At 57.1% G+C, this 13,895-nt stretch overlaps 1 long non-coding RNA gene across 1 annotated transcript in view; it reads left to right on the forward strand.

Annotated features, from left to right (window-relative positions):
* Positions 1–6,596: 6,596 nt before the first annotated feature.
* LOC137468105 (uncharacterized) overlaps positions 6,597–13,895 on the forward strand; it is a 106,913-nt gene continuing 99,614 nt past the window's right edge. The window contains exon 1 of the long non-coding RNA XR_010995760.1: positions 6,597–6,695. This is a non-coding gene — a long non-coding RNA (uncharacterized lncRNA). The remainder of the gene's footprint in view (positions 6,696–13,895) is intronic.

Here is a 13,895-nt window from a genome sequence, read left to right on the forward strand (position 1 = left end):
GAGAGATAAACGGCTTTAATCTGCGCGATGGAGCGAGCCAGCAGCCCCCGGGGCAGGGCAGCAGTGACCTGGGGAGGGCAGGGCTTTGGAGCTCATAAAGTCAGGAGAGAAACTGGCCCCGGCTCAGGCTCAGCCCCGCGGGCATAGCCCTGACAGCCAGCCCCTGATCCCGGCCTAAATTTGGGCTCGAGTTTAAATGGGACAAGTTGGCTGTCAGAGCAGAGGGGGCCTGATCCCCTCACTGGGGGCTGAGGGCAAATCCCGGCTCAGGTGGGCTCCAACTGCTAAAAAGGGGAACACAGACTATAACTTTTTATATAAAATAAAATAAAATAAAATAAAATAAAATAAAATAAAATAAAATAAAATAAAATAAAATATTTAAAACACGGTTTCTCTCTTTCCAGAAACATGAAAGCCTTGCCCCTCATTAAAACTGAGGTTCAGATATTTTGTGAAAATGATACCTAAGGAAAAATAATAATCTCGCATTATCACATACTTACATCAAAGGTCCTGACTTTAACTCATTTACTGGGGAAAAATTAACAAATTACAGCACTGAGTGCCCAAGCAGATTGCTGGGTTTGTTCCTCTCCCTTTCAGGAGATTTTGTTTGGCTTTGAAATCCACAGGAATACTTCGGGAAGGAGGTGCTTTTCAGCTTGGGAAGGGTAATAAATCCTGCACTTTTGGTTTTCATTTATCTGCCTGTCTCATTTGTGTCCCTGTTGCAGTGAGCACCGAGGGCCCTCTAAGAGAGTCCCGGGGTGGAGAGGAGCAGGAGCCAGCGGGGAGCTCTCCTTTCCTGCTGGGAAGGGGCAGGGATCCCACTGCAATCAGGAGCACTGTGCTTGGGGTAGGGAACACGGACCAGTGCGGGATTCAAAAGGAAAATATTTCCTCATCTTGGAGAGCAGAGCCCCTGTTTGTGAGCCCTGGGCAGCGTTCAGGTCCTTGCCTTTTGGGGGATCATACCCAGGACCTGGCTGCCAGCAGAGACGTGAGGGTTGGAACCACAGAACCCCAGAATGGGCCGGGCTGGGAGGGACCTAAAGCTCATTTCATGGGCAGGGACCCCTCCACTGTGCCAGGCTGCTCCCAGGGTCCACCCTGGCCTTGGGCACTGCCAGGGATCCAGGGACAGCCCCAGCTGCTCTGGGCACCCTGTGCCAGGGCCTGCCCACCCTGCCAGGGGGAAATTCCTAATTCCCAGTGTCCAGCCTGGCCTCCCCTCTTTCAGTGGGAGCCATTCCCTGGGTCCTGGCACTCCTGTTCCTGCTGCACAGCCCGACCCCCCGGCTGTCCCCTCCTGGCAGGAGCTGTGCAGAGCCACAAGGTCCCCCCTGAGCCTCCTTTGCTCCAGGCTCAGCCCCTTCCCAGCTCCCTCAGGAATTCTCCAGCCCCTTCCCAGCTCCGTTCCCTGCCCTGGACACTCTCCAGCCCCTCCAGGTCTCTCCTGCAGGACCAGAACCGGACACAGCCCTCGGGTGTGGTCAGCGGCTCCTGCCTTGAGCTGCTTCCCTCTGGAGCAGGGACCCTCGGGCACGGCCAGGCGGCTCCAGGAGCTCCAGGAGCTCCCCAGCTCCTCAGGTGCCACCAGGGCACCCAAAGCCCAGGGATGGAATGGGTGTCCCCCTCCTCGGGCCGTTCCCAGATGGGGAAGCAGCCGTGGCGGCACTGCCGAGGTGGGAAGGAGATTTCCCTTGGGGTGCAGCCTGCGGGGGCCCGGCACGGCTGGGAACGGCCCCGTTTGCCACGGGACAGCGAGCAGGGCACGGCCTCGGGGCTGCTGCTGGCACCGGGGGCTCGGAGCCGATCCCCCGTCCCTGGTGCAGGCACGAGGTGCAGATCCAGCGCTCCTCGTGCCCTTCCCAGCTCCGGAGGGCTCCAGGCTCACCCCTGGCTGCGGTCTCTGACACCAGGGCTGCCTCTGGTCTCTGTCCCGAGGCTCCCGGGGGCTGTCCCAGGGCCGGGGCTACCAGGGAACCCCGGGGACAGCGGGAAGTGCCTGCTGGCACGGGGACACCGCTGTCCCCACAATGCCTCAGGTTTAACTTGTCTATTTTTCACGTTCTGTGCGGCTTTCGTGTGCAGTTCTGAGCTTCACATCAGGGGATGCTGAGCTCTCTGCACAGAGCAGGGAGACAAAACAATTCCTGCTCCAGCTGGGCACCAAGGACAAATGACCCAAACCTCAGGCCCATATGGAGGGGTTCGATAGTTGGTTTGCAAGCAAAGCTGAGTTAATAGAAGAAATAACAATTGATGATTTTCGAGTGTATCCATAGCAAGAGAGAAGACAAGGCCATCAGCATGGGAACACGTTAGAAAAAAGACATGAACATTTTTCTGAGTTAGACTAGGTGCATAAGTAAATGTGTTTATGTACCTTATTGCATTTCTGTACAACTTTTGGCAATTACATTGACGTTGATTGCTTTGCACCAATGAATATAATAAGTTGTTGTGATGGAGCTGATGACTTAAGATCACGCTTTGTTAAGAGCATACAAGCTAGAGAACAGACAGAATAAAAACTTTTTCTTCTTAGATCCTGATCACGTGTGGGTGTGGGTGTGTGTGTGTATCCCGTCCCACCGAAGGGTAACAGGCCCAGGAGCACAAACAACGTGGGCTGGAGAGAGAAAAATAAGCAGGATGGGACTGCATGGGCTAAAGCTGGAATGGGACAATGAACTCCAATGTGCCAATGGAGCAGAGCTGATCCCAGTGAGAGCCCCCGGGAGCGCTCGTGCATTTTGGGACCATTTGGGTTCATCCTGGGTGCAGCCCTGGCTGGGCTCTGGTGCTGCCCAAGGTGGATCCAGAGGAGATCCTTTGAACAGATCCCTGCTTTATTCCGTGACTCTGCCCAGCCCCTGCTCTATGCAGCCTCACAAGGCATCCCCGCGGTGCCCCGGGGCGAGCCCAGCCGCTCCCACCTCGGCAGTGACCGATCCCATCGGGGCTCCTTTCCCCTGCCGAGCCCTGGAGTGTCCCAGAGCCCTGGAAGGGTCCCAGCAGCCGCGTGCGGACACGAGCCGGAGCCAGCGCGGCTGAAGAGCCCACGGAGGAGCTGTCAGCTCATCCCTCCTCCCAGGGCTGCGGGAGCCGCCGCCTCCCCGGCCCGGGGCGGCCAAATCCCCGCAGGTCCCGGCGGCGGCGAGGGAGCGGCAGGAAACCATTCCCACCTCCGAGCGGAATCTGAAAATTGAAAGTAGCATCTATTGAGCTCCTCCGAGCAGTTTCAAAGGACTTGTAAGGCTGCGGTGGCCATTGTGCTGCGGGTAATTCTGTGTCACAACTAATTAGCGCCTAATAGCCGTGCTGGGGACAAAGTCCCCGCTTGACAAGAGAAGTCTCTTTGGGCTCGCATTCAGGCCTAATCTGACCCTGAATAGCGGAGATTACATGAGGTAATACAGCAGTTATTTCTACCTGCTGCAGTTCATAAGCTCCATCTCCAGCTGAGGCAGAGCCCCCCTCCCCCTTTACAAAGATTATTTGTCATTAAAATGCTCAGGAGCTTTTTTTTTTTTTTTTTTGCCTTTTTTTTTTCTTTTTTTTCCCTCTTTTTTTTTTCTTTTTTAAATCTGGATGTTGCCTCCACTTTCAGAAAGGTTTTTGAAGGAAGATTAGCAGGATTAGGAAAGGTTCACATATGTTCAGCTTCACTATTGGTATTCAAGACATCACAACTTCAGCACCACCCAGGAAGGCCAAGAAAACCGGGAAGAGAGAGGGAGAGGCAGAAAAAAAGAGGGAAAGGCGAGAGCTCTCCAGCAGGGAGAAGAGCCGAGTCAGTCCCGGGGACTGCCAGGCTGCAGGAATCCTTCATTCCAGCAAAAACCTGGTTCTGGTGAGGCTGCCCAAGAGCAGGGGCTGGACAGAGCTAAAGAATAAAGGAGGGATTTATGAAAAGGATCTCCTCCATGGATCCACCTTGGGCAGCACCAGAGCCCAGCCAGGGCTGCACCCAAGATGAACCCAAATGGTCCCAAAATGCACGAGCGCTCCCGGGGGCTCTCACTGGGATCAGCTCTGCTCCATGGGCACACTGGAGTTCATTGTCCCATTCCAGCTTTAGCCCATGCAGTCCCATCCTGCTTGTTTTTCTCTCTCCAGCCCACGTTGTTTGTGCTCCTGGGCTGAGATTTGGATCATTTGTCCTTGGTGCCCAGCTGGAGCAGGAATTGTTTTGTCTCCCTGCTCTGTGCAGAGAGCTCACCATCCCATAATGTGAAGCTAGACCCGCACACTAAAGCAGCACAGAACGTGGAAAATAGAAAATCCAAACTTGAGGCATCACCTGGGCCCTCTCACCTGCACCGGGCGCGCCCTGGGAACGGGGCTGGGACAGGGAACTGCAGCAGGAAGGGAGAACCCAGCCCCGGAATGGTGACAGTGCCCAGTGGCACCAGAGCGGGAGGGCAGCGCCGGCCCGGGCCAGGCACGGCTCCGGAGGGACACAGCCGGTGTCCCCGTGCCACTGGGCAGGCTCTGAAAGGAGAGCGGGGCCAAACTGGGCTAAACAGAGCCAAAATGGGCCAGACGCAGCCAAACTGCGCCAAACCAGGCCAAACTGAGCCAAACCAGACCAAACTGCACCAAACCAGGCCAAACACAGCCAAACTGCGCCAAACTGAGCCAAACTGCGCCAAACCAAGCCAAACACAGCCAAACTGCGCCAAACCAGGCCAAACCAAGGCAAACCAGGCCAAACACAGCCAAACACAGCCAAACTAAGTCAAACTGAGCCAAACTGAGCCAAACCAAGCCAAACACAGCCAAACTGAGCCAAACCAGGCCAAACCAAGGCAAACACAGCCAAACCAAGGCAAACCAGGCCAAACAAATCCAAACTGAGCCAAACCGAGCCAAACACAGCCAAACTGAGCCAAACCAGGCCAAACCAAGGCAAACCAGGCCAAACACAGCCAAAGTGAGCCAAACCAAGCCAAACACAGCCAAACCAAGGCAAACTGCACCAAACACAGACAAACTGAGCCAAACTGAGCCAAACCAGGCCAAACCAAGGCAAACCAGGCCAAACAAATCCAAACTGAGCCAAACCGAGCCAAACACAGCCAAACTGAGCCAAACCAGGCCAAACCAAGGCAAACCAGGCCAAACTGAGCCAAACTGCACCAAACCAAGCCAAACACAGCCAAACTGAGCTAAACTGAGCCAAACCAAGCCAAACACAGCCAAACTGTGCCAAACCAGGCCAAACTGTGCCAAACCAAGCCAAACACAGCCAAACTGCACCAAACCAAGCCAAGCTGCGCCAAACCAGGCCAAACACAGCCAAACTGAGCCAAACTGAGCAAAACCAGGCCAAACTGCGCCAAACTGCGCCAAACCAGGCCAAACCAAGGCAAACTGCGCCAAACACAGACAAACACAGCCAAACCAGGCCAAACTGAGCCAAACTGAGCCAAACACAGCCAAACTGAGCCAAACCAGGCCAAACCAAGGCAAACCAGGCCAAACACAGCCGAACTGCGCCAAACCAAGCCAAACACAGCCAAACTGAGCCAAACCAGGCCAAACAGAGCCAAACAGAGCCAAATAGAGACAAACAAATCCAAACTGAGCCAAACAGAGACAAACCAAGGAAAACCAAGCCAAATCAGGCCAAACAGAGACCAAACAACACAAAGCATGCCAAACCAGGCCAAACAAAGCCAAACAGAACCAAAACAAGCCCAAGGAAGACAAACCAGGCCAAACCAAGCCAAACCAGGCCAAACAGAGACCAACCAAGACAAACCGGGCCAAACCAAGCCAAACCAGGCCAAACAAAACCAAACAGAGCCAAACCGAGCCCAAGCAAGACAAACCAGGCCAAACCAAGGCAAACCAGGCCAAATCAAGCCAAACACAGCCAAACAGAGCCAAACCTAGCCAAACTGAGCCAAAGCAGGCCAAAGCAGGCCAAAGTGAGCCAGCTGCCCCTCGGACAGAGATCCCATCACCAGGACACGTCCCGTGCCTGGCACAACCTCAGCCAGAGCTGGATTTGCTCCGAGCTGTGGTGGGAGGAAGGACAGCTGGAAACCCCTGGGACAACCAGCACAACCCAGCCCTGGCTGGAGCAGCTCAAGGTGACAATGCCATGCTTTGTGTCTTTTGAGGAAACGGGATTTTTCTGGGGACCTCAAAGGGCCATTGCCACAGGTTTTTTGCATTTTTTGAGGAAATTAGATTTTTCTGGGTTCAAATCTACTGGTCCAGGTCAACACCTGTAGGTTCAGGCCAAAATTCACAGAGGTCTTGCTTCAGGTTGGTTTTTGTTTGGGTTGCAAAGAGCTGAGTGAGATTTAGATCCGTGCTCTGAGTAGAGGGATTTTTCCAAGTCCTGGAGAACAGCTTACCTGGGGTTTGGGAATTTTGTCCCTTTTTAGGCAACAGCTTTCCTCCTCCTTTGGGATTTCCCAAAACCCCCCAAGCAATTCTTAACAGTTTTTCTCCTGCATGGCCCTTCTTTCCCCTGACACCCCTGTGTCTCCTCCTCGCCCTGTGCTGGATCCTGGTGCTGCACCCACTGCTCCTTCCCCTTCCCTGTCCCAGGAATTGCATTTCCTCACCCTGCACAGGGTGCCCAGAGCAGCTGGGGCTGTCCCTGGATCCCTGGCAGTGCCCAAGGCCAGGTTGGACACTGGGGCTGGAGCAGCCTGGCACAGTGGAAGGTGTCCCTGCCATGGCAGGGGTGGCACTGGATGGGCTCTGACGTCCTTCCCAGCCCAAACCTGTCTGGGATTCTCTGATGATTCTGACTCCTTCCCACACTTTCCCCTCACAAGTCCCTCAGCCTGAGCCTCTCCTGTGACTCCTCCCCAAACCCTCCCGGTTTCGCTGCTCCAGCTCCCAGCTCCGTGCCAGGCACCTGACACAGAGGTGGCCACGAAGGGCAGAGCCTCGGCCGTGCCGAGGCTTTGGCAAGGGAACCCCTGCAGCTCCTCCGAGGCGGCTCTGGAGGTTGCTCAGCTCAGGGGCAGCACCAGGACCTCGCTCAGAGCCAGTGCCATGGAGGCTCCGTGTGGGATTTAAAAGAAGCCTTGCTATTCCAGGCATTTCCATTTTCACTTTCTTCCAGCGGTTCCAAAGCCAGATGTGCCGTAAGCCCGGCCCTCGGGGGCCAGGCACAAATCCCTGGGAAGGGCTCAGGGATGCTCCGGCCGGGAGAGCAGCTCCCAGCCGAGCCTCGCAGGGGAAACAGCACAAAGAACCCAGAGTAATAAATCCAGCATGTCCTAAACAGATCAAACTCTGCCAGAGCCCTGCCGAAAGGGAGGAATCTCTCCCCGTTTTATTCCATACAGCAAGCACATAAAGGCCCCTGCCAGGAGAAGAACGCCCTTCTGGAACTCCTCAGCTTGGGGGATCCTTTGGGGAATCTGGTGGGAAGGGGGGGCACTCCAGCACAGAACCCCCCCGGCACTGAGCTGTGGCACAAACAGATCCTCATCACATCGAGGGCCGAGAGGGACAGCCTGGAAAAAATCCTAAAAAACCCCTGAGCCTGCAGGAATATTGCCCCTCAGAGGAAGGGGGATGTGTGGAATGAAGTGGAGTGAGAGCAGCTCCTGGGAACATCAATCCCTTCGGGATGTTTGGGGAGGAGAGGGAGGCAGAACGCACAGAGCTGCAGATCCCAGCGCTCCGAACTTGTGCTGTGAGCCAGCCCTTGTCTGTCTGCTGGCTCTGGATCCAGCCTGGGAATCCAGCCTGGGAACCAGATCCAGCCTGGGAATCCAGCCTGGGAACCAGATCCAGCCTGGGAATCCTGCCTGGGAATCCTGCTGGATCCAGCCTGGGAATCCTGCTGGGTCAGGATCCAGCCTGGGAATCAGATCCAGCCTGGGAATCCTGCTGGGTCAGGATCCAGCCTGGGAATCCTGCTGGGTTGGGATCCAGCCTGGGAATCCTGCTGGGTTGGGATCCAGCCTGGGAATCCTGCTGGGTTGGGATCCAGCCTGGGAATCCTGCTGGGTTGGGATCCAGCCTGGGAATCCTGCTGGGTTGGGATCCAGCCTGGGAATCCTGCTGGGTTGGGATCCAGCCTGGGAATCCTGCTGGGTTGGGATCCAGCCTGGATCCTGCTGGGTGCAGCACTTCCACTGCAGCTCATCCTGGGGAATGCCTCTGGTTTTGCTGTTTCCTTGTGCCACACGGATTTTTCTCCCTCACACACACGATGGGCAGTTCCTGCTTGCACAGGAGCTGGTTTGGGATTCTATTTGATAAAACACGATCTGGTGCCTCCTCTAAAACAGATCTTCTCTCTGGAAAGGGAAATCGAACTTCCCTTCCAGGATAGGTTTGATTAAACCTCCCTTGGGGCAACGAAATTTCCTATAGGGCGGTTTTACCTCTTCCTGCAAAACTTCCTCCCACTGTGTGGCTGAAGGCAGGAAAAGAGGAAAATTCACCTGTTCCCTGTCCCACACCTGGGAGGGCCCCGAGACCACCCCAGCCAAACGTGGGAAATGGGAAACCCCGGCAAAGCCTGGCTGGTTTTTATATTCCATTTTCCTTCTGGTTCTTATAAAAAAAATACCAAAGGAGAAGGAGGGGGGACCCAAACCTCTGTGGAAACTCCGCTGCTCCAGCGTCTCCCGTGGGTGCCGGGGCGGGGGCCAGCCCTGAGCCCCCTCCCCACGCCCCGGGAAGGGGCAGGAGGGTGGGGGGGCTCGGGGAATATTCATGAGCATTCATGAGTGGGCTGGGCCCGGCCTGCACGGGTTGGGCCGGCTTTGCTGAGCCGCAGGGACAAGAGCGGCTCCGGTGCCTGCGCTCCGCCGCTCGCAGCGCCCAGCCCGGGGAGCTCAGTTCAGCTCAGCTCAGCCCAGCCCAGCCCGGGGAGCTCAGTTCAGCTCAGCTCAGCTCAGCTCAGCTCAGCCCAGCCCAGCCCAGCCCTGGGAGCTCAGCCCAGCCCAGCCCAGCCCTGGGAGCTCAGCCCAGCCCAGCCCAGCTCTGGGAGCTCAGCCCAGCCCAGCCCAGCCCAGCCCAGCCCAGCTCAGCCCAGCCCAGCCCGGGGAGCTCAGTTCAGCTCAGTTCAGCTCAGCCCAGCTCAGCCCAGCCCAGCCCGGGGAGCTCAGTTCAGCTCAGCTCAGCTCAGCCCAGCCCGGGGAGCTCAGCCCAGCCCGGGGAGCTCAGCCCAGCCCGGGGAGCCCAGCCCAGCGAGCTCAGTTCAGCTCAGCCCAGCCCAGCCCAGCCCTGGGAGCTCAGCCCAGCCCAGCCCAGCCCAGCTCAGCCCAGCCCAGCCCAGCCCAGCCCAGCTCAGCCCAGCCCAGCCCAGCCCAGCCCAGCTCAGCCCAGCCCAGCTCAGCCCAGCCCAGCCCAGCCCAGCTCAGCCCAGCCCAGCCCAGCCCGGGGAGCTCAGCCCAGCCCAGCCCAGCCCAGCCCAGCCCAGCCCAGCCCAGCCCAGCCCAGCTCAGCCCAGCCCAGCCCAGCCCAGCTCAGCCCAGCCCAGCCCAGCCCGGGGAGCTCAGCCCAGCCCAGCCCAGCCCAGCCCAGCCCAGCCCAGCCCAGCCCAGCCCGGCCCGGCCCCGCCCGGCCCTGCCCGTGCCCCTCCCAGCCGGAGCATGCCGCGTTTCCGCAGCGCTGCCAGGGATGCCCCGCGGGGTGAGGGCCTGAAAAGGTGGTGGCAAAGCCAAGCCCCATCCCGCTCCTCCTCCTCCTCAGGCCCGGCACGGCGCGGGAGCAGCGCTGGGGGCAGATCCCGCACGGCTGCGGGATCCCCTCCCTGCCGAGGGGCTGGCAGGAGCAGCGGCGACAATTCTGGCTCGGCTGGAGAAGCCGGGACCCCCAGGGCCAGTGGGCACCACCCTGCAAAGATCCGGGGGAGCCACATGAAAGCCAGAGTGGCACCTTCATGGAATCCCATCAGGGTTTGTGTTGGGAGGGACCTCACAGCCCACCCAGTGCCACCCCTGCCATGGCAGGGACACCTCCCACTGTCCCAGGCTGCTCCAGCCCCAGTGTCCAGCCTGGCCTTGGGCACTGCCAGGGATCCAGGGGCAGCCCCAGCTGCTCTGGGCATCTTCCCATGCCACATCCAGCCATCCCTGAGCAACCCCCCCATCCCCCAAAATCAGCTCCCGGGTGGAGCTGATGAACAGGGTGGCCGATGGCTTAAAACCAGCCCGGGCAGCCCAGGAAAGTTGGGAAGAGTCGAGGAGGGACATATGGTTCCAGCACTCCCTAAAAATCTAATTGCTGCCTTCAGGTGGCCGCACACCCTCTCCTTCTAATGAGAGAGATATTGAAAGACCTGAACTGTTTATGTGACATTTCAATAAATAATGCGGAGATTTGACAACATTTCCATATTCCTCCTTTAATGTCTGAATGTCTCTGACTTAATCCCAGTTCCTTGGCATTTATTACTGTTTGTTACACTAACAAGTGAGATTATGAGAATTCTAATGAAGGCTTCCCGTGAAAACCTCTGTGATTAAAATGCCATAATAACAGTTGCATGCATTTATGTGCCTGATTATCATAATCTATTTAGCACAAGTAAACACACAAACAGAAGGAGAAAAGCGAGCCCACTGCCACTTCAGCGAAAGGAGAATTGGAAATGAGGGAGAAACAATGTAAATATGTAAATGTCTTTGTGTATTCTTTTTATCTTTTTTTTCTCATCCTTGCTCCCCTCCCCAACCCCCCCGCCCCGTGTGCTAATGAGACATCCATGGTTCCTCACATGTGGTCCCTCTTTGCCGGCCGGGGTGCGGGTTTTGGGCCATCTGCTGGGGCCACCGTGCTGAACAAAGGCACCCCGAGGGCGGGGGGGACACTGCCGCAACCTTTGACATCACGGCCGACGGGGACTGGTGTCCTCCCGGCACGGGCTTTGATTTGTTCGCTCCCAACGCCTCCTTCAGCTGCTCCCCCGGGAACGCCGGGCCCGCCGAGGCTCCGGCCCCCCAAAACGCTCAGCACAGCGAGGAGAAATCTCACAACATTTCTAATAGAGACTTTGCTTTCCAGCCTTCTGGGGAGGATCCTTTTTCATATTAATAAACAAATCTAGTGACAGCCTCGCAGGAGGGATGGTCCCGCTCTGCTCTGGGCTGGGGCAGCCTCGCCTCCAGTGCTGGGGACAGTTCTGGCTGTCTCAGTAAAGCATCAGAAGCTGTTGGAAGGTGTCCAAAGGAGGGACACGAGGATGGAGAAGGTCTGGAGGGGCCCCCCGAGGTCCCGGGGTCAGCTCAGCCTGGAGCAGCCTGAGGTCAGAGCTCCCCGGGGCTGCAGCTCCTCCCGAGGGCAGCGCAGGGACAGCTCCGATCTCTGCTCTGGGACAGGGACAGCACCCAGGGAGCGCCGGGGGCTGGGCCAGGGCACCTCAGGCTGGAGAGCAGGGAAAGGTTCTTCCCCAGAGGGGGCTGGCACTGCCCAGGCTCCCCAGGGAATGGGCACGGCCCCGAGGCTGCCAGAGCTCCAGGAGCCTTTGGACAGCGCTGCCAGGGATGCCCAGGCTGGGGTTGTGGGGGTCTGGGCAGGGCTGGGTGGCACTGGGGGATCCCTGGGGGTCCCTTTCCACTCAGGATATTCTGCAATTCCAACTTCTCCAGTCCAAGGACCTCCCATAACACTGGCAGTGAAAAGCCCTCAGCCAGGGAGTGTTTCCACATGAGCCCAGCCCTTGTTACCTCCACATCAAACCCCCTCTGAAGGCACCAACACCTCTGGCTGAGGGATCACTGCCACAGCAACAAAATCCTCGGGGCTCGGTCAAACAGGTGCATTCACCTGTAGCATCAGGAATTTTGAGGAGTTTTCCTTATGATCACAGGGACTCGGGACAAAGGGATAACCTGAGGGAAAACTGATTTCCAGTGTGTTTGCAAGGGAAGCACAACACATCCATGGTTTGGGGCTCTCTTGGCACTAAAACTTTGCCAGGGCTGGCTCATTTTTGAGGAGCTTCCAGCCAAACTCAAGCCATGGAAGCGAAAAAGAAGGGGAGTACAAGAGTGACACAAGTGGCAAAGTGTGACAAAGGCTTCTGAGAACGCTGGTCAGGAAACTTAAATGAGAAGTGGACTCTTGTGCAGCATTTCACGGGAAGAAAGGCATGGGATGGGTTCAGGGGATGCTGTGATGTCCCAAGAGCTGGGGCCCCTCTGCTCTGGAGCCAGGCTGGGAGAGTTGGGGGGGCTCACCTGGAGAGGAGAAGGCTCCAGGGAGAGCTCAGAGCCCCTGCCAGGGCCTGAGGGGGCTCCAGGAGAGCTGGAGAGGGACTGGGGACAAGGCCTGGAGGGACAGGACCCAGGGCCTGCCCACCCTGCCAGGGAACAATTCCCAGTTCCCAGTCTCCCACCCAGCCCTGCCCTCTGGCAGTGGGAGCCATTCCCTGGCTCCTGTCCCTCCATGCCCTGGCAATTTTCTCTCTCCAGGTTTCCTGGGGCTCCTTCAGGCCCTGCAGGGCCACACTGAGATCACCCCAAAGCTTCTCCGCAGGTGGACAATCCCAAATCGTTCATCCCAGGGTGTGAGGCCGGTTCCAAGGATCCGCCGTGCCTGGGAGGGACCTGAGCCTGACAGACACAAGACCCGGAATCCGGCCTGCCTTTTAAATAGCAATTTAATTATTGTGTTCTCGCTGACAGCGGGCTCTTGAGTGTCAAAAGTTTATAAATAAAAAGGTTTTTTTCCTGCTGAATGAGAACAGGAGATGGCCAATTTCCTGCATGTTTTTAATCCTGCAGATATCACAAACATCAGCTCTGGTATTTCTGAGACTTCCCTCTGGGTGACTCCTGTGAAGATGAGAAGCTTTTCCAGTCTCCGATTGAATGGGAAGGCATGCTGAGATTTTGGCAAAGCGCGTGTGTCTCCAGCACTTCCACGGAACAAGTGTTAACACAAACAAACCCAGCGCTGGAAAAGAGGAGAGCCCCGAGGGAGTAACAGCCACTGCCCCGCTCAATGAGCTCGAGTTTCCTTCCCGGAGACCGCAGGTACCAGATGTGATAATTGGGCAGGTGGAGCCACGGAAACCACGGGCAGGGCTCCGCCTGGAAGTCCAAACAGCAAAATCCATCTGTACCTGATTGAGACGCAGCCAGAAGGAAATTCATGCAAAGAAAAAAGAAAGAAAACGAGGAAAAGGGGCCAAACCTGAGCGCTGGAGTTTTTCTCTCCGTGACTGTCCCCTCACACCCTCGATCAGCGGGCAGAGCTCCCTGAGCTCCTGTCCTCGCTGGCAGGTGCCGAGCTTTGTGCTCCTGAGGGCTTCGGGGTGGGGCAGTGGTGACCCCAGGGGATCCCTGGAGATCCCGGAATGAACGGGGAACTTTGAGAGGCTCTGGAGCCGCGCAGCCCAGCCTGGAGCCCAGATGGGAGGCAGACAGCTCTGACTTCCCGAGGCAGCGCCCAAACTGCTTTCAGCTGCGGGAGCTGCAGCCACACCCCGGCTCTCGGTCCCTCGGATGCCTCGGATTCCTCCCGGCCGGAGCGGGCAGCTCCAGCGGGGCCGAGGGTGTCCCTCGGGCTCGGGGGGAATACGGGCAATAAACCCCTCCAGCAATAACCTAATGACATTCCAAGTGATTTCCAGCATGAAAGCAATAGTCTGTTTTTTATTAAGTTATCACTTCATCATGTGCCGTGATTGCCTTCATTCATGCCTTAGTTGTCTACAGACGCTATTAAAAAAAAATAATACATATTCATAGCCCAGCAAATGGGCTCTGCTCCACATTTTAGTGTCAAAATCAAGTTCGGGTGAAGGGCTCCTCTGGGACCCCTCCGGGGCCGCTTCCCGGGATGCGCCAGCGAGGGGCGGTTGCGGTGCGGAGCCTGCCCGAGTCCAGGGAGGGGGAGGTGCGACATTTCATTTGTCATCTCACGGCAGAGATCGTCCCCTTCTTCCT

The sequence above is a fragment of the Anomalospiza imberbis genome, chromosome 2, assembly GCF_031753505.1.
Source record: "Anomalospiza imberbis isolate Cuckoo-Finch-1a 21T00152 chromosome 2, ASM3175350v1, whole genome shotgun sequence".
NCBI lineage: Eukaryota > Metazoa > Chordata > Aves > Passeriformes > Viduidae > Anomalospiza > Anomalospiza imberbis.